This window comes from Lissotriton helveticus, chromosome 3_1 (assembly GCF_964261635.1).
Source record: "Lissotriton helveticus chromosome 3_1, aLisHel1.1, whole genome shotgun sequence".
In the NCBI taxonomy this organism is placed as follows: Eukaryota; Metazoa; Chordata; class Amphibia; order Caudata; family Salamandridae; genus Lissotriton; species Lissotriton helveticus.
Window position 1 is genome coordinate 583,981,392 of NC_136061.1, and position 21,441 is coordinate 584,002,832.

The following is a 21,441-nucleotide window of genomic DNA, read 5'->3' on the forward strand; positions in this document are numbered from 1 at the left end:
TGGACCGCCTTGCCCCTGTCCCTAACCACCAACCTACTGTCTTCTGAACTCCCTGCAGCCAGGGTGAAATGACAATATCCTTCAATTGCCATTCTTGAAATTGACCCATTACTGTATAGTCCTGCAGCTCTTTCTGCAGTTATTGTCTAGCAATGTCTACCTCAACTTTTTTGCCTACTGACATTCCATTGAGCCTGTAAAACTTGAACCGTGCATACCGTTTTCCTTTCATGATTCTAAGATTCCCAGTGCTAACAGATGCCTGAACAATATTCCACAATCTAAAGTTCAACTGGTCTGCAAGTCGTTACCCATAACCCTTTGTATCTGACTAACCTCTCCATTGTTGAGCTGACTCCACTTCCCCCAACTATTCAGAGCACAGCATAATTGGACGCTACATCGCATTTTGAGCATTCATGTCTAACCTGCAGAATGCCTGTTTCACATTCCATTATTATTCACCCAACATGTTCCTTATATATGCCCATGGCCTACTGATATACTCCCATCCTTATCTGAGTAGGATATTCAATAAAGAGCTCCTAATGTGCTCATAGTCCGCAAGCCATGCGTGCTGAAAGCACCAGTATCATTGGTACCATCCACTTTAAGTAGAAATCCATATCACAAGTCTCCCCATCCCACATCCTGAGCGTCCCAGAATTCCAAATCATATATCACCTTCTGCCGAAATTAACCTGAGCATTTCTGATGGAGTCTAGGCAATTACAAATGTGATGCACCACTTAGGATAATGTTCACAATATATGCTTACTTAAATTACAAATGCCTGATGTTGGACCACTTCCTACAGACCCCCCGGGCCCCGGCCTCAGTTCAGCGACTCCATCGCTGATTTCCTCAGCATGCACGCCCTTGCCTCCACAGACTACATCCTCCTTGGAGACCTGAACTTCCACCTCGAGAACAACAACACCAACTCCACCACCCTGATTGACAACCTCGCCAACCTCAAACTCAGATAGCTCGTCACAACACCCACCCACTCCGCCGGCCACACGCTTGATCCCATCTTCTCCGCAAGCCCCCATGTCACCTTCAGTCACAACGCCGAACCCCACTGGACTGACCATCGCTGCATCCACTTCACCTTCCGGAAAGCCACCACGCACCTCCGCACTCAACAAATACCCCACCGCAGCTGGTGCAAAATCACGAAGACCAGCTAAACACCACCCTCGCCTGAAGCCCACCCACCGACAACACGCATTCCACGACCTCAGACGCTGGATTGACAACTGCGCCAACACTCTCGCCCTGATTAAGAAACCCTCCAACAGACACACTAACAAGAAAGCCAGCTGGTTCACTGCAGGCCTCCAGGCCTCCAAGCAAACCTGCTGTACACTAGAGAAGAAATGGCACCGTGAACAGACGCCGGACAGCTACGCAGCCCACAGGAACGCCATACGCAGACACCATCATCTCAACAGATCCGCCAAAAGGGCCTCCTTCAAGGACTACCTTGACAACAACGTGCACAACAGCAAAGAGCTCTTCAACATCCTGAAGGAGCTCTCCAACCCCAGCTCTAACACCAACGACATCCCACTATCGTAAGACCTGTGTGACTCCCTTTCCACCTTCTTACATCGCGCACCTTGACCAACATAAATGATGACAATACCATCAAAATCATGAACACCATCCACTCAGGCTCTACATCAGACCCATGCCCACACCACATCTTCAACAAAGCTAGCGCCTCCATCGCACCCCATCTCCGCAAGACCATCAACATCTCCTTCGAGACCGCGACCTTCCCGGAGAGCTGGAAACACGCCGAGATCAACGCCTTACTGAAAAAACCCAAGGCGGATCCTAAGGACCTCAAGAACATCCGGCCCATCTCCCTGCTCCTGTTGACAAGCGAAGGTCATAGAGAAGACCGTCAACAGACAGCTGACCCGCTATCTCGAAGAGAACAACATCCTGGACCCATCCCAGTCCGGGTTCCGCAGCAACCACAGTACCGAGACTGCCCTAATCGCCGCCACCGATGACATCACTGTACCGAGACTGCCCTCATCGCCGCCACCAATGACATCAGGACCCTGCTGGACAACCGCGAAAGCGCGGCCCTCATACTACTGGACCTATCAGCCGCCTTCAACACTGTCTGCCACCGCACCCTAAGCACACACCTCTACAACGCAGGGATCCGAGACAAGGCTCTGGAATGGCTCACCTCCTTCCTCTCCGGCAGAACACAGAGCGTCCGCCTCCCCCCTTTCTGTTCCAAAGCCTCTGAGATCACTTGTGGCATACCCCAAGGATCATCCCTCAGCCCGACATTGATCAACGTCTACATGGCACCGCTCTCCCACGTGCCCGACTACACAACCTTGGCAGATCCCTTGGGAAGCAGATAGACCCCCGGACTTGCATCCTCCAGAAGGACTTACCAGCCTTCCAATGTATACATTTGAGATGCCTTTAATTCAAACGGCCTGTGTTTAACTTCGGTGGTGGAAAACTAGCAATATGGATCCCTGGGTTCGACCGGGAGACGCAGGGCTATGCCTATGGGGCCCTTTAGAGAGTTATCAGCAGCCTTCTTTTTCTCTATTTCTATCAAGTTTGAGCTCCTGTGGCCAATATAGGATTGCTTGAAGGACAATATATGGAGCACCTCAACTGGGGATAATACGAGGGTGTCTAAATGAATGACCAGATGAGGTATGATTAGTTCCAAAGAAACGGGCACTAAATAACATGTGCTATTATTTACAGATTCGAACAAGTCGCCCATTAATAACAGCAACTCACCCTGCATGAAGGAAGAATGTTCCCCGACTCGACCTATAGATAAACAAAGCGGTTTGAGGCAGAGATCACAGATAAGGTAATTCCTGTGATACTAGGTAACAATAGAAATGCAGACTGAGGTAGCGCGTTTTAGGTCTACTAAGATTTGGAAATATTATATTTCTATAGGTGTATCCGAGACTCCCTGAGAAGTTTTTAGAATTATTTGTCAACCAGTACATGGTATGAATATAGTCCGTCTAAAAAAACTCTTTATTGAGGTAAGCCCGTGTATCTTTGCTTATGGTCAATTAGTTTAACCAGGGCATGTTTTATGAAGGTACTAATAGGAGTATATTACTCTAGCCCCAAAGATCTATTTGTAGTATCTTGTAATATACCATATAGAAAAGATACTAGAGTACTCTATACCTTCTTAGTAGTACTGAGACGGCTACCACGGCCCATTGGAGGTGAGATTATCATTTCATTTTCTCCAACACATCTTTCTGAGAAAGGTTAAGGTAGTAACATGTGTAATTGCGGGTGTGTGAATCTTGTTCATAATAAATGCCCTATATATATTTGAATGAGTGTGAGCATGCAGATACAGAAGATACCATGCAATTTCTAATACAGTGTTTGATCTTTCGTTTGCTTTTAAATGGATTTACTGTGTCTACTTGGGGGACCAAATTATGATAGTGTAAATTCTGCAGAACCCCTTTTTCTTAAACTGTTCACTTGTTACTTGGGTGTGACGGGGTAGGACGACCTAACATGAAACATGTGGGACCTGTTTTAAATATGAATATGGGTGATGTGTTTATCGCTTTCATTATAGATTTACCTAGAGGGTTTTATCCTATGGGACTACATGATTGATATTCTGTTCTTTTATCCCCCAGGTGGTGGTAAAAGTGATTTTATTCAAATATGGACAAACATATTTTAGAACAAAGAGAGTAAATACTGCTTGGTCTTGAGAATGATGGTCTAATAATAACCTCCATCGAAACGCGTTGACGCTCATCACAATACACAATCGGTAAAAAGCGTGGGCCATTGAGTAGCTGATACCAGGATCCATGCCTAAATTATTGGTGGAAAACATGTGTAGTATACAAATGACAAATTGAATCTGTCTATGCTATGTATTTTTTTTAAGTTTGTTTTATTGTGTTTTTTAATTAATTGTATTCTAACATATGATTGTTTATTGATTTTTTGTGATTATTGTTAATTCTATAACATGATGTATTGTTTATTGTGCTTATAAAATATAGGGTCTGTGTTACCCCCCTCTTTCTAAACATTTTTTTATCTAAAAAGGAAAAATGTTCCTCAATAAATCGATTTATATATTTTTGGTATCTCCAGGGTTAATGACTCTTTGTAGGAATTACATGGTACAATTCTGTTGAATGTGTATATGATGGATGAGTGAATAGATACCAGGTGGTATGGAAAATGCTGATTGATTGAATATCATAACTTTGTTGCACCGAGTCCAAAGGATTCTGCCCTTTCTTAACTTCAGTGCATACTTAGGCAACGTGCCCTCCGTGCATAGCAGTTTTATCCTTCTATCCTCGTCCAACTGATAAAGAACAGCCCTATGACTGAAGATTTCCATGCTGCCCCTTTTTCATTAGTTTATCTCTGTGATAGATCGCCTTTATATTCATGATTTTTTGGCTCGTCTGATCCATAGGAAGCTAATCCTGATGCATCACTGAACCTCGTGGCCTCTATCTGCCAGCCCGTGCCATTCTAATTATGTTCATGTGCATTGATATATAGTGTGTTAAAGGAGCCCCAACACCACTTTTTATATATATATAACTAATAAACCTCGGATGGAATCTGACCACCTCATGAACTGTACCTCCTGCGCCCTGACGAAGGAACTGTTGGTCTCATAGTCCACTTCAAAACGCGCCTTGGCGCTTCCCGTTTTCCATATTTTGTTACCATATATTGATGTTTTGAAATATTTATTTTGTGATTTTTGTATGTATGGTCTGTTTCATGCACTGTTCTTTTTTCTTTATTTAGATATGTCTGGTGTGCCTGTGAGTTGTGGTATGGCCATTGATGTGTGATCATTCTTGTATTATGTCTTGGTGGGGCTGCTTTAGTCATTTTATGTATAGAAATTATTAGATTTGTCATAACTGAATGAATATATACAACTGCTTAAAAAAAACAATTTTTTGATAAAATAAATAAAGAAAAGAATTCTGTCTGTGGGACAATGATGTTTCTCTTATTTTTGGATGTATTACCTACACGTTAATTAATTGATAGGGGGAGGTTTGTTATTGTTCTGTGACTACACGACCTCAACATCATCTCCTATGTCGACGACACCAAGCTGATCCTCTCCCTCACCAAGGACCCCCTCACCACCAAAACCAACCTCCACGAAGGAATGAAAGCCGTCGCCGAGTGGATGAATAACAGCCGCCTGAAGCTGAACTCGGACAAGACAGAGTCCTCATCCTCGGCTCCACCCCCATCGGCCTGGGACAACTCCTGGTGGCCGTCCGCACTGGGAGCAGCATAGACACCCATCGACCACGCACACAACCTGGGGATCATCCTCGACTCAACACTCTCCATGACCAAGCAAGTCAACGCCATCTCGTCCTCCTGCTTCAATACCCTCCGCATGCTTCGCAAGATCTACAGGTGGATCCCCACCGAAACAAGAAGAACGGTCACCCAGGCCCTCGTCAGCAGCAGGTGAGACTACGGAAACGCCCTCTACGCAGGACCCTCGGCCAAACTCCTGAAACTATAACGCATACAGAACGCCTCTGCACACCTGATCCTCGACATCCTGTGCCACAGCCACATCACACCACACCTGAGAGACGTGCACTGGCTTCTCATCAACAAAAGGATCACCTTCAAACTCCTCACACACGCATACAAGGCGCTCCATAACACCGGACCGGCATACCTCAACAAACGACTCACCTTCTACAGCCCGAACCACCAGCTCCGCTCCGCCGCTCTCGCCACCGTCTCCCGCATCTGAAGAGCAACCACCAGCAGCAGATCATTCTCCCACCTTGCCGCCAAGACCTGGGACACCCTCCCCATCCTCCTACGGCAGACCCATGACCTACTAACCCTCAGGAGGCTTTTCGAGCAGTAGCAGCCACCCCCCCCCCCACAGCACCTTGAGAACCTCACAGGTGAGTATTGCGCTCTACAAATGTATTGATTGATTGATTGATTACTTTGGTTGATTGATTGTGTTTCAGAGAGGCAGCAAGCAGTGTTTGTCTTGTTGATGCGCTGTGATGCTTCTGCCGGTAAAAGCGCTACGACACCAAGTTATTGGCGGGCGTGCGCTATTACAAGTATAACAACGATATTTGCAGCATTACATCCGGAAACAGCCCTATCACAGGCCGAGCCTTCCTCGCCTCTCATGTGTTTGAGAATAAAAGTGCATTTCTCAATCTCTCCTGCTGTTTATTTCCAGACTTTCAGCTCCCCATCCACGGAGAACAACAGTAGAACGAGTCTACCCCACCATAGGGCAATGCTTCTGATTATGTTACGTTTGGTTATCTCATACATTGGCTGGTATTTATGTCCCACACACGAGTTAAGCCATCTCAGGAGCGAGGAACATACGGGGCCGCTGCAGGCGCTCTGCTCGGGTGAGATCAGATTCTTAAGGCCTTCGTTGGTGACTGATTAACCCTTTTCATCCAGGAGATAATTGGTCACCTTGGGGGTGATAGGACACATTAACCCTGCGCATGCCATTTGATCTTTCCTGTAGACCTCATTCGTGTCACTCACTCATATGCAGACCGCATCCTAGTTCATCAAGCCCAAGCGCGCGCATGAACGTTCTGAACAAAATAGGTTCTGGGCACAGGGAAAAAGCAACAAACTGCCAATTCACTCATCTTAAACTGGGAAAGGCAGGAATAGGCACTTTGTGCGTGATTTTGTTTTCGTAAAACAGAAAACCACACTGGCTGAGCTGAGCATGTTCTGATCTAGCATACAGACAACATTCTTGGAAAGAGGCCATTGCAGCTTGGCAGGCATCGAGTGTGAAGCCTTATCCCAGTTAGTCCTTACTGGACAGCATCTTGCGGTATATTGTCGTCACCACTCGTGGCCTGAGGCTTGGGTACTATTTTAATCCAGGTTATATTCTGTGTGCTGTAGTCAGGACTTGTACTCCGGGGATGTATAGTGTTTAGAACTCTGATATGGTGAGACAAAAATAATTACACTTAATAGTCTCTATGTACAGCCAGGTCTGTATCTTTAAACAAGCATTTGCAATGAATAAGGTCTCACATTTATGCAAGTTTAAGCTATTGGCACTGTAAATGACAATGCCTTTTATTTATGTTTTAAAAACCAAAACATAAATAAAATGCATTGTCATTTACAATGCCAATAGCTCAAACTCGCGTAAAAGCGAGACCTATTGCATTGCAAATGCTTGTTACTTATTAGGTCGAAGCCTACCAGACAGCGCAGATGTCTGGTTTGCGAACAACATCTTGGGACATTCTGAAAGCATCACTGGGAATGCATTTCAGCCATTGCTTACCATTGGCTTTGTAATTCACATTTTCTTCCTTTCTGTTTGCTGGCTTTATTTATTTTAGGCTGTCTAGCTCATGTTCGTCCCTTCCATGGCCCATACTTTATTTACAGTATCCTTCAGAGTGCTCTCTTACTGTAAACAGGCTTTACATCTTGCTTTTATCTTGTCACATTTGTTGTGAATTCAAAACAGAGGTCAAATGTAAGGCTCCGTCTTCTGAGGGAACTTGGTGTTCACTTTTTTTACTTCAAAGTGAGAGGATTTATATGAAAATCATACCGGCTACTGGGGGTGTGCTGGAGGAAGGCTGTACGATATTTATTTCTGGCAAACCATAAAAATTTAATTGTCTGTCAATGGACTGTGCAGATTTTCAGAATATGTTTGACTCAAGAAAGCACAAATGAAGCACATTTTCTGGAAATTCTAAAGTATGGTGAAAATAAATATTTTAATACAATCAAATCAATAACAAGGTGATGAAATTTCTACACATAATCATTTATGCGCTGGATACTTTTATCAATAATACTGTATGTGTGTGCAAATGTAATAATCATTTCAATTGAAGGTGTGCTGTATGTAATGGCAGTGCACTAACACACCATACATACTCCACTTTACCCCACTCCACTCTAATCTGCACCACTCCACACTGCGTTATTGCACTCTACTCTGCACCACTCCACTTTATGCCACTTTGTTCTACGCCTCTCTACTCTACTCTGCAGAACTCTACACCACTCCAGTCTATGCCACTTCACTCTACTATGCACCACTCCACTCTATGCCACTCTACTCTGCGACGCTGCACTCTATGCCACGGCACTCTACGTCAATGCACTCTACTCTCTCCCACTCCACTCTATGCCAGTGCACTCTATGTCAATCCACTCTAAGCCACTCTAATCTACTCTGCACCACTGCACGCACTCTACACCATTCTATTCTATGCCATGGCACTGTATTCCACTGCACTATACCCTGCACCACTCCAGTCTACCATGCACCACTTCACTCTACGCCACTTCCCTCTACTCTGAAACAATCTGCTCTGCGGCACTGCACTCTTCACCACTGCACTATGCACCACTCTATGCCACTGTATTGTACACTGCACCACTACACTTTGTGCCACTCAACTCGAAGCTGTACCACTCTACTCTACAGCACTGCTCTCTACTCTAATCACGGCTCTCTATGCCAATTAACTCTACACCATTTTACTCAAAAACAATGCACTCTACGCCAGTCTACTCTACACCACTGCACTTTCGGCCACTATACTCTATTCTGCAGCACTCTACACCACTGCACTCTATGCTACTGCACTCTGCACCATTGTACTCTACATCACTGCACTCTCCACCACTCTGTTCTACTCTGCACCACTCTACTCTACTGTACACCACTGCATTCTACACCAATGCACTCTACGCCACTCTAGTACACACCACTGCAGTCTACTCTGCAACACTGCACTCTGCCACTGAACTCCATACCATTCTACTCAATGCCACTGCACTCTACTCTGCACTGCTATCCTCTACTCCAGTCTACACCAATGCACTCCACACTACACCCCTGCACTCTACCCTGAACCACTCCACTCCACTCTACACCACACAACTCTACTCTGCACAACTGCACTCTATGCCACAGCACAACTACACTCTCTGCCACTACACTCTACATCGCTCTACTGCAATCTACACCAATTCATTGTACACCACTACACTCAACGCCACTCTACTCTGCATTGCTCCACTCTACACCACTTCACTCTATGCCAATCCACTCTAAGCCACTATGCACCACTGTAGTCTATGCCACTCTATTCCACTATACGCTACTCCACTCTATGTCACTGCACTCTATGCCAATATGCTCTACACCACTGTACTCTATGCAACTGCTCTTTATGCCACTTTACTCTGTACCACTATACTGTACCCCACTGCACTCTACACCAATGCGCTTTACATCACTCTACTCTACAGCGTGGCACTCTACGACAACACTGTACTCAGTAACACTGAACTCTATGCCACTGCACTCTACTCGGCACTACTCTACTGTACGCCACTCTACATGAATGCACTCTCTACCACCTCTACGCCACTACACTCTATGCCAATCCACTCTATATCACTCTAATCTACTGTGCACCACTGTTGAGGGATAGGTTTTCTCATATATACCGGAGTGTTAGACATGTATATTGTGTTAGCATGATGTATCTATATCCTCTGTGCTTCATATGTATATAACATAATCCACATATGATTTAGTTGGTAGGAAAAGGGTTATCCCTCTTCAGTTTATCCCATTAATGGCGTAGGCCGGAAACTAGACAGACGCCATCTTGCTGTGATCAAGTGTTACTCTCCAGCAGCTGTCAGGTCCCAGTTCATGTGAGTTATTGAGAGCAGCTGAAAGTAAACTGTTCTCCTGCTCTCCGGAGACTCAAGGTTGCATCTGGCTTTGGGTGCAATAAGCACATTCCTGGAGGCGCCGTGCCTACACTCCCGGGTACCGAGACAAAAGGGAGTCACCCTTCCTGCCCTCCCCAGTAATAGATAGTGATGCCTTTGTTCCTATCCAGGCTGTGCCATATATGGTCCCTTCCTGGAGCTAAGGGGCCAAGTGGTATTTTTCCATTTACGGTGACTTCATGTGTTGATCTGAAAGTATATCTGTTCTGTTCTGACTGTAAGTCTTCAGTCTTCTCTGCGCACCGGATGGGTGCGGACAGAGAGGCTCCTCTATAGAGTATTTTGCTTAATAAATGATTGAACCTTCTTCACTGCCAACTGACTGATATTTAGTAATGGGATTTGGACTGTAGGTAGGTAAAGCCCTTTATGTTATTTTTGCAGTACTTCAGTTGGTGGACCACGAAGGGACTCCGCGTTGGGGTCGTCCTCCCGTAACCGGGTAGAAAAAGGACAAAGAAAGGGGAGCTCTGGTCGAGGGGGTGGACTGACCAGAGATTCTGATTTACTCCACTCTCGTGATCAGGGAGCCCCAGCTGTTAGTGACCCCTCACCGGAGACCTACGGGCATAACCCAGGAGCTAACCGTGTTGGTCTTCAGGAATTGGCAGTGGAGAACACTCAATTGTACCTGCGTGCACCAGGTGAGTGAATTGTTCTTGATGTTTTTGTTTGGAATGCGCGGTTGAGCAGTGCTTTTGGAAGCAAACTGTTCTTTGGATTTGCTGGTCGGCGTACCACGGAGAACTTTGGGGGTCTGACTGGGCAGCATTGTGGCTGAACGGGCAGATGCTCCACGGATTTGTGAATAATACAGATATCGATCTGACGCCTTGGTGTGACCTGTGTGGTGCACACCCGGCTGGACTGTTCTCGGAAAGGCCCGTGGTTGCACCTGGGTAGCCTTTGGGACATATCTGAACCAAAGCTAAGGCAGCGGGCTCAGTCAGAATAGTCCCGGGGGTGAACCAGGAAGATTGCGGGATGGTCTGTAGGCCGGTCTGTGGTTAATACCTGTCTGATGGTCTCTTGGTAGTCTTTGGACTGCTTGATTTTGAGAATCTGTTTGATCTGGAATCTGAATTGAGTAGTTCTCCATGAACAGGAGTTGACGGGCTCTGTTCTCAGTGTGGACATGTCATTTTGAAATACTCTTGGGGACATAGATTATTGTTCTGTGTGAGTTTGAATAAGAGCGACGGTGAATGTGTCGTGAATGTGTGAACATGGCCATGTTTGAAAGTATGTTTTACATGACAACTATCACTATGCCGTGTATTAGCAAATGGAGTTGTTTTGGATGTTGTTGTCGTCCTAAATGATACGCGCTTGGCTGAGAGTAAAACCTGTAAACGAGTTATGATATGTATGTAAAGCATGGTATTACACCCTTTTTGTTTAAAGCATTGTGGATGTGAATGTGAGAGAGAATGAGAGAAGTAAAAGTGTCAAGGAGTGAGTTTAATTTGGCCTCATCGCCATCAATGCGTCGCAAAAGGAAATTGAAAGGGGTGTAGCTAGAAAAAGAGCACCCCCTGCGATTTGATGATGATAATGTTGATGTACAAAAGTGCTAATGAAAAGTAAATATGGACAGATCAAAAGTTCAGGTTAAAAAAAAAATGTGTGTGCATTTGGAATTTGCAGGTTGTTCCAAGTAGGGTTGTGTTTTTTTTTTATAGCTCAGTGAGCCAACATGCCCGGTGCAGAGGTTTGTGTTTAACATCATGGTTGTAGGTTCTAACTTTAGCTGGACCTACTGAGACTTTCATCCACTTGAGGTTGATAAAATGAGTACCATTGTGTGGGGTACTAATAAACATTTGTTCTATGCTGGTATGTTATGTTATTATGTTCTGTGAATTATTCACAGTAAGTGTTTTATTAATTTAAGAATAGAAATAAATTATGGCCCCTAAAAGAGACAGTATATAAAAAATGTATTTTTAAATAGTGTTAATTATTGAAGATTAAAAAGAATTAGGAAGACTTTTTGTCTTTGACAGCTTCAGAGTGAGGAGACGGTGGGGGCTAAAGAGCGCAGAGCGCGATGCAGAAATTGAAGGCATATTTTGACCTTGAAGTTTGTAAAGTGGGGGCTAGGAATAGGAGCAAGTAAAACAGGAGGTGAACTCACTGCTTAGAAAGCTTCCCTGACATGAAAATATGTAATGCTTGCAGCCGGTGAGCCTTGGAAAGAGGTGGGGGTCAGGAGTGCTCACAGTGGCTGGCTAACAGCCCAGAAAGTTCCGGGCTGAGGTGCTATTTTTAGCTTTTCTGATAAGATAGGGCAGCTGAGAATCGAAACTTAAGGAGCCCTGTCTGTTCCCATATTGTTCAAGACAAATAAAAAAGGGTGCTGTGAAGAAAATGATACCTTTGTATTTCTGCTTTGAAAAATAATGTACACATAGTTGCCTTATTTTAAAAAAAATATTGCATAAGTCTTATACAAAAAGTAAGATGAAGCTATTTGTTAGAATTTTTTGGGCTACATGCCTAGGTAAAAACGATTAGCAAATTCAGATTTATTCTTCACAGGAGGAATTGTGGCACAAGGGAAACGCAGAGTATCTGTGAAACAGTTTTATTTTTAGAAAGTCAAGATTAAGGTGGCTTAACATGCTTACATGTTTTAGTCATTGCAAAATGACAAGATGGTTACAGTTAAGTATTACTAGGTCTATATTTTCTATTTTGTGTTTTGTTAATGTGTGTTATGTTTTGTCTCCTGATTAAAAGTTACAGTTGATATTTTTGTGTGTTATGTGAAGTGTCTTTCTTTTGTGTGTTGTGTATTTTTGCTTCTGCCCAGAGATCATTCATGGATTGTTTTGGGTGGTTTGAGGGCTGACAAGACTACAGTTGGACACGTGAGTTGGTTTGACAAAGACGTCATAGTTGTGAAGGGATAATGGTGAAATGAGCGCCCTGAATGGCTATAGGCAGGAAATCAGGGTGAGAGAAGACTAGAACGGACTGAAAATGTTGCAGCAGGTGCAGGGAAGTAGTGGAAAAGTAGGGGTCAACAGCAAACGCAACAGCGATGGTCCTTACCACGAGGTGGTGGAACGAGTGTTCCATGTATACCTGTGGGACCTAATCAATGTGCGAATTGCAAAAAGGAGGGTGCTGTCAGCGGTGTGTTGAAACAGATGTGTTTTTGCATAACTTCTTTGAAGAGAAACGTTCGTGTGTTTTTCATTTTTGTGCATTTTGTTTTTCTATAAATTGTTCTTGTTGTTCCTGTGTGTCAGAAGCAACACAGTACATTGTTCTGACAGCCGGTCACCTCTTTGGTGACCTGCTGTCAGAGGGGGGTGAGGAAAGTAAGGAAATTAAATTTTAATTTTAAGCCTGACAAATTAAGCAGGCCAGAATATTGGTTTTTGGGCTGCAGGTTCACTGTGCATAAAGTGCATAACACAGTCTTATGCGTCACCGCTCATTTGCATGTACTATTGTAATTTGTCTATGCTTTCTGTGCTTGGTATACAGCAAGTGTACCTGATGGCTTGGCATGTGTGTTTTTATTTTGTGCACGTTTTTGTTTTTACGTTGTTTTTAAAATTTTACTTTTGATACTATTACAAGCTCCCCTGTGTTGTGAGGGGATGGTCATGACGATGCCCATCGCTACGCAACAGTTGGTTGGACTTGTTCTGGTTACTAAATTTATCAGATATGATATTTCATGGTGTGAACATCAGACAACACTTCATAAGTGCATGTCTATTTGGCTATAATGGTATTGAAAAAAAATAATAGAAACAAAAGAGATATACAGGATTAAAAGTGTGTCACCTGCAGCTAGTCATGTTACTGTCCCTTCCCTTAAGGGATGGGCAGCCCTTGATTAAATGTTCCCTGATTGGACCCTAAGGAGGAACTATAAATCTGCAGCTCTTGCTAAAGGTGACCTAAACCTTTCTCATGATATTGCAATAGTTAATCCTGCTCTGCTTCCTAGGTCGTGTATGGCTTTGTTCCTCAAAGGAAAACAAGTTTTATTTTCCCCGGGAAAGGAACTGGCCTAGTTATTGGGGATTTTAGCTGTGTCCCAGTCCCATTTCCCTTTCCCGTATTCCTCTCACCAGTCAGCCCTTTTACTATTGTTGGTGTATTGTTCAAGTTCACACTCCCAGACTACAGTGAGGTACTAAGGACCCCCATATTATGTATAATCACCTTTTGTATGACTAGACTGGTTTTCAAGAATTTTCTTTAGGCCGACTTCAATGTTTTCCAGTCTGACTGTCAGGGTAGTGATGGACTGGTTAACTGACTCAATAAGATCTTTTACTATAGTAGACCAGTTTTCCACCTCAATTGAAAATACCTTACGTTAATTTTTTGTACATGAAATATTTTCAATGCCTATTTTAGTTTGGTTTTTACCCTTTTGTCCCTGCTGTTTTCGGTGGGATCAGATGTGTTCTAATCGTGGAAATACCAAGACTCTCTAGTTCTTGTCTTTTGTTTCCACATTTTGATCATTAGCCTGTGTATTGCATAGTGCACCTGATGCACCATTATTAAAGGGAGGTATCTACATGCCCCTGAGAATTTGCATCATGCATTTCCCCTTTTTGAGGTGTTCTAGACAAGGAATGTAGGAACACACAGATGTAGTAATTCAAAAGATGTTTACCCCATTAAACAATGCCACTATGTGTGAGGAATTACATTCAGATAGAATTCCCATGTAGCTATCTACCCTTAGATGGCAGAGGATAATGCTCTCACATTGAAGTTAGTGAGAATAATGAAGAATACCCAATTGAAGAGACTAGAAGCACTGCTTTTACCTTTGCATCCTATGAGAGTGACAGTGCATTCTAGACCAGAGTTGTCCCATGGCGTCGGGCCACTCCCTTGATGAGTGCAGGCCACCTGCTAGCAGTCCCATTGTTAAATACAATAAATTGTTTTTGTGCTAATTTGAAGGAAACTAACAACTGTGTCACATTTCCTACATTACTAGGTTCTGCGGGATCTTCCAGAGTAAAAAGGAAGAGTTATAATAACCTGCAGAACAATGATTAAGATGAGTCCTAAATTCCCATCAGTGACTGCTACAGATGAAGGGCGGATGTTTAGAACCTACAGTCCCAGCACCCAGAAAGTAGCAAGGCTGGACAGCGATCGCCAGCGTGTCATCAATGACCTCTCCAAAGCATTGTGCTTGCTTCATCAGACGGCGTTGGACATCAGAGAAGAAGGAGGAGCTGGTTCCCTGTTTGCCACGGAACAAGTTTCAGTGCAAAAGAGCTAAAGAGAAGGATCCCTGTTGTTGACGGCAGGGCTGGTTTGAGGCTTCAGTTTTCTACCTGTCATGTGCTGGTAACCTCTGACTGCGCGCGGTCCCTTGAGCCCCGTGGAATGGACTTTGGGCATAGTTGCACAAGTGATTCCAGTGCAATTATATAAAGTGGGTGTTAGATATGTTCCCATTTGACTGAATTGCCATGGAAGAGGAAGTGGCTCTGCCCCTAGCATTCAAAATGGTCCACCAGAAGTGAATTTGTGTGACCGTTTTCACTGTTCGTACTGTTCTGATAGCATTGTTTTAGAGTAGGGTTCTGTTTAATAGAACCGCATCAAGTCCGTACTCTGATAAAGAGTATCCTCATTTCACCTGAGAGCATTGATAAGGATTGCCACTATCTCACCTGAGTATATCTATGACCGGTTTGATTACACACAAGAACTGACACAGATGGAGGGATGATAGTATATGCTAGCTGAAGGGCCCATGGATTGATTCTCATGCCGACTAGCAAACGATGATCTGGTTTTGTCCCTATTCTTGCTATATGTGTGTAGGTTGAGAGGCCTAATTATGGTGGTATATATATATTTATTACATTCCAAGTTTAGCAAATTAGGTTATGAAGGTGTCCTGGAGTACAGTGCATTTCATTAGAGTTAGATCCTGAGAGAAGGACGGAGCAAAAGGTATCGTGCATCTAAGTACTTGCCTGAATGTAATGAGGGAAGCATGAATGTTTCCTGGCTAGATAAGAAAAAGAAATGTAGGGTTTCCAAAGGTTCAACATCACTGAGTACTCCAGGTCTCTCCATTAGCAGAATGTTTCCCATGAGCAAATAAGTATTTTTGTGTAATAACGTGTGTATTCAGTTTAATCAAAAAGACATATATGAGTGGAATGTCATTATTTGAATATGTATCCGGATATCTGCATACAATCAAGTAGAACAATATTATTTCATACATGTTATCCAAGAGTATAAAAGTTGACCTAGGCCTTAGGCCTCAATTTGTATTTTCCTCATGAAATCTCCTTAGCTTTCAGTGAAATGATTGATTAAATTAATTAAATTGGGACTCTCATTTCTATATTGATTTGTTTAACTCCAGGTTGCGTATGTTGTTTCAACGCTACAAACTACCTAACCTACGGTTGGAGTGACATTTTTAATTACGCACTTTGCACTTTGTCTTGCTGAAGCTTCGCGCCCTGGAGTTTTCGTCACAAAAAATTATTATTATGATTTTATCATCGTCATTAGGCGAAATTGACGGCCCCTTTGATATTTTAATGAATTCATAATCCAAATGATATTTTATTACGATTGTTAACTTTTTAAATTGTATTTTTATGTATCATGAATATATACTGTACTTTTATGGTTGTTTAAATACACCCGAATAAAGCTTATTATTGATTGATTGATTGATTAAATGAAAAATGGTTTAGTGCACGGTAGTGGTGATCTCACCCCTCTGCAGGCAATGGAATATCAACTTGTTAGTTTCAATGAAACTAATAGAGAGAATATTCGAAGACTGAACTGCTTTAGTTAGCTACATCATGCTAAAAGGGCCGTTCTGAGGGATAAAAATTAGGTTTTCTCATATATACCGGAGTGTTGGATTGTATATTGTGTTAGCATGATGTATCTATATCCTCTGTGCTTCATCTGTATATAACATAATCCACATATGATTTAGTTGGTAGGAAAAGGGTTATCCCTCTTCAGTTTGTCCCATTAATGGGGTAGGCCGGGAACTAGACAGACGCCATCTTGCTGTGATCACGTGTTACTCTCCAGCAGCTGTCAGGTCCCAGTTCATGTGAGTTATTGATAGCAGCTGAAAGTAAACTGTTCTCCTGCCCTCCGGAGACTCAAGGTTGCATCTGGCTTTGGGTGCAATAAGCACATTCCTGGAGGCGCTGTGCCTACACTCCCGGGTACCAAGACAAAAGGGAGTCACCCTTCCTGCCCTCCCCAGTAATAGATAGTTATGCCTTTGTTCCTATCCAAGCTGTGCCATATATGGTCCCTTCCTGGAGCTAAGGGGCCAAGTGGTGTTTTTCCATTTACAGTGACTTCATGTGTTGATCTGAAAGTATATCTGTTCTGTTTTGATTGTAAGTCTTCAGTCTTCTCTGCGCACCGGATGGGGAGGACAGAGAGGCTCCTCTATAGAGTATTTTGCTTAATAAATGATTGAACCTTCTTCACTGCAAAGTGACTGATTATTTAGTAATGAGATTTGGGCTGTTGGTAGGTAAAGCCCTTTGTTATTTTTGCAGTACTTCACAGGGTGCTCCATAGCTTGGAGGTGTTAAGTGAGAAGATCCTGCCTCCGCTTCTGGCCTTTTTTTATCCTGGGTATGGTTCCAAGGTGGAGATCGTTGGAGCGTAGTGGCCAGCTGGTTCTGTAAGGGATGATCATGTCCCTGTTGATTAGAGGACCGTGTTTGTTCAAGGATTTATGTGCTATGCAGAGGGCTTTGAGGTTTATTCTCTGAAGGACAGGGAGCCAGTGCAGGGAGTGTAGGGCTGGTTTTGCTGAGCAACGGGCGGGGGTGTCAGTGAGCAGCCTTGCGGCCCTATTCTGAATGACCTGTAACTTGAAAATGACTTCTTTTGGGGCTCCTAAATAAAGGGCTTTCCCATAGTCCAGTCTGAACAGGATGAAGGCCTGGGTGACTAATCTTTGGTCGAGCGGGGGGAGAAGGGGAAGGATCTTACGAATAATTCTAAGCATACCATAACATGTGGATGCTGTCTTTCGTGCCTGAGTTTTGAAGGTGAGGTTCTTGTCTAACCAGATCCCTAAGCTTTTTATTTCTGTTTTGGGGGTGGGCTGAGGTCCCATTGAGAGTGTGTTTAGGCCGGAGCTCGAGTGGTCGCCCAGTATCATGATTTCCGTCTTCTCCCCGTTAAGTTTCAGCTGGGAGAGACTCATCCATTTTACTACTTCCCCCAGACAGGGTAGCAGGTTTTTGGTTTGATGGTAGGGGTGGCTAAGGGCTATGACCAGTTGCGTATCGTCAGCATATGTCACCAGGTGAATTCCGAATCGGGACACTATTTCTGCCAGGGGGGCCATATAAACATTAAAAAGGGTGGGGCTAAGCGAGGAGCCCTGTGGGACTCCACACCCTAATGGCAAGGTTTGTGAGGTATGATTGTTTTGAAGACCTGGAAAGATCTACCCTCAAGGAAGGACTGTAGCCATTTGAGTGCTGTTCCTGACACTCCTGCTCTATTGAGACGGTGGACCAGGAGAGGGTGGTTGACCGTGTCGAATGCCGCACTGAGGTCGAGGAGGATGATTGCGGCTGTGCCTCCTGTGTCCACGATTTTCCTTGTTTCCTCCACCACTGACAATATGGCGGTTTCTGTTCCATGGCCCGGACGAAACCCAGTTTGAGAGGGGTGGAGGGCGCCATTGTTTTCGAGGAATGCTGAGAGGGTGCGGTTGATGTGTTTTTCAGTTATTTTACTGATGCACGGCAGGAGCGAGATGGTTCGGAAGTTGCCCAGGTTTGTGGGGTCTAGATTGGGCTTTTTAAGTAGTGCGGGGACCATTGCTTTTTTCCACTCGGTAGGGACTGTGCCCGTCTTGAGGGAGGTGTTAAGTGTGGTGGCAAAAGGGGAAATGGCGGGTCCAGCCAGTGTCAGGATATTGGGGGGCAGCGGGGTCTAGGGGGTGACGCTTTTTAATGAGGATAGAAGAGAGAGGAAGGCATTCGGGGTTAACGGCGGGATGGTCCTAAGTTCTAGTTTGTTGTGTTGTGGGCCCTCATTTGTGGAGCTGGTGAAATTGGTCAGGTCATTTTGAGGAATGTGAGTGAGGATTTTCTGGATTTTGGACCGCAAGAAGTTCGCCAATTCAGTGCAGTGGTGATTTGAGGAGTCTAGGGATGTAGTTGGGCCGGGATTCTTCATAAGCTTAGTTGCGATGCGGAAAATTTCTCGGGGGGAGTTGCTTGCTGCTAGGATCTTTTCCTCATAGAAGGAAGCTTGTAGAGTTTTAATTTCTGATTTGTACTGACGTAGGGATGATCTATATTCTTATTTTTTGTGGGGGAGAAGTCCCTTCTCCAGCTTCTCTCTGCTTTTTTGCAGTGTTGCCTTAGAGTACGCAGTTTGGGGGTGTACCAAGGGTTACAGTGTGGGCCCGTTTTCCTTTGAATAGAAACTTTAGGGAGTGCCTGGTTGAGGGATTTCTCAATCCAGTTGTGAAAGATTTCATTGTTTTCCGTGGGGTCCGTGGTGGGATTGGGTTGCGATCTATTAAGTTCTAATGTCCATTTCTCTATGGGTAGTTTGGCCAGGGTCGGATTACAGAGCGTGGCGGGGGGAGGCCCGGAGCCTGGTGGGGGAGTGTCCAGAGAAGAGGTATAAGGAAATGGTCAGTCCATGGAAGGGGGAAGGGCTTATACCCTACCAGGTTAGTAAGGTTGGAGAAAATAGGGTCGAGTAGGTGGCCTTTATCATGGGTGGGGAGCGAGACCTTTTGAGTAAGTTGATATGTTGCCAGGTCCTGGGCTAGTTCTATGGCGAGTGAGGCTGTGGGGTCGTTGAAGTGTAGGTTAAAGTCCCCCAGAAGGGTAAAGTTGGCCGAACGGCTAGCGAGGATCCCTACAGTTTCTAGCAATGACTTTGCGAACTGTCCTGGGGAGCCCGGCGGACGGTAGACTAAAATACCAGAGAGTGTGAGAGAGGGGGTGAAGTTGATCATTAAATGGGTATATTCACAGTCCAATAGTGGACTGTCTATCAAGCGGCAGGTTAAGTGATCTATATGTATTATGGCAATTCCCCCCCACCCCCTTTCCTGCCTCTCTGTCCGCTCTTTGGATGGAGTAGGCTGGGTGTAGGGCTTGGACTATGTCTGGGGATGAACAAGTGTTTAGCCATGTTTCCGTAAGAAAGAGTACTTTGGGGTACTCTTCGTTTAGAAGGATTGAGATTTTGGTTCTGTGTTTAGGAAGAGATCTGCAGTTGAGCAAGAACAGCTTTTATGTTGTTTCGTGGCTAGGAGGCGAGGCCAAGGGCTAGGGATCTCGAAATTACAGTGTGGGCATCTAGTTTATAATTTTTGGATGGATATTGAGTGTGCGCAGTGTGGCTCTGGCGGCCTGTTCAGGGATTTCAGCCATGTGCTTGATTACTTATGCCGGCAGTGGGTTATAGGGGCAGGGGTACTGGTCCCTGGGCCAGTTTGGGCACGGACGGGCGCAGACAGGCTTGCCTTTGGCGCATTGCGCGCTTCCGCAGCGCGCTTGGAATGGCATCTGTTTTTATGTGGGTGTGAGTTGGGAACTAGAGCGCCAACTCACGCTCCACCGGAAGTGCGGCGGGCCTGGTCTCCCTCCACTCAAACGAGACTTCTCGCGGTGGACCGGGGAGAGTGCCCTTCATGTAGCAGGTAAGGCGGTGACTATTTAAAAATGTGCCAAGAATTTAAAACTAGTAATCAGTTTTAGAACATGTGCAAAATACGCAAAATACAATTTTAAAAGATAGCTGGTATGAGACTAGTAATCAGTCCCAAGAGCTAGCCAGTAGCTCCGGCAGAGTTCAGTTCAGCGTTACCACTCACGGGTGTACATACAGGATGGCAGGTGACAGCGTGCCCTCTATAATGCACCTCAATTCAGCTTCGTATCTGCTGCGCGTTCCGTGGCCTCTTTTTATGTGGGTGTGAGTTGGAAACTAGAGCGCCAACTCACGCTCCACCTCAATTCAGCTTCGTATCTCTACAGCACTCTACTCTGCAACACTCTCCTCTGTGCCACTACACACAGTGCCAATGCACTCTACAACACTGCACCCTATACCACCTCACTTAATGACACACTACTCTGCAAGACTGCACTCTCCGACACTGGCCTCTATGCTACTCCACCCTGCACCACTACACTCTATGCCACTGCACTCTACTCTGCACCACTCAACTCTATGCCACTACTGTACTTTAGGTCAATGCAATCTACACCACTACACTCTACACCACTCTACTCTGCATCACTCCACTACATGCCACCGCTCTCTACACCACTCTAATATACACTACATTGGAAGACTTGGCCCCGTGAGGAGTTGCAAGTGCTGGGACTACAGCTGCCGCTGCTGCTTTGCTTTTCTCGACCTCGCCGCACCCGCTCCGCGGGTGCCGCTTCGTGAATTGGGGCAGAGGAACTTAGGACGGCTGAAAGGAGCAGAGCACCGTGGGCTTCTGTCGGAAGGTCGCATCAGGGCTGCGAGCGTTGTTTGCAGGGACTCCATTTCCCAGGAGTCCCTGCCTGACCTAGA

The 21,441-nt window shown here is 44.8% G+C and overlaps 1 long non-coding RNA gene across 2 annotated transcripts in view; it reads left to right on the forward strand.

Annotated features, from left to right (window-relative positions):
• Positions 1-10,270, forward strand: part of LOC144824670 (uncharacterized) — a 28,559-nt gene extending 18,289 nt beyond the window's left edge. The window contains exons 2-4 of one of the 2 annotated variants that reach the window (XR_013609048.1): positions 2,758-2,869; positions 2,962-3,053; positions 10,246-10,270. This is a non-coding gene — a long non-coding RNA (uncharacterized LOC144824670). Of the gene's footprint in view, positions 1-2,757; positions 2,870-2,961; positions 3,054-3,680; positions 3,989-10,245 lie in introns of those variants that run through there. The other variant, XR_013609049.1, reaches the window with a different exon arrangement.
• Positions 10,271-21,441: the final 11,171 nt, after the last annotated feature.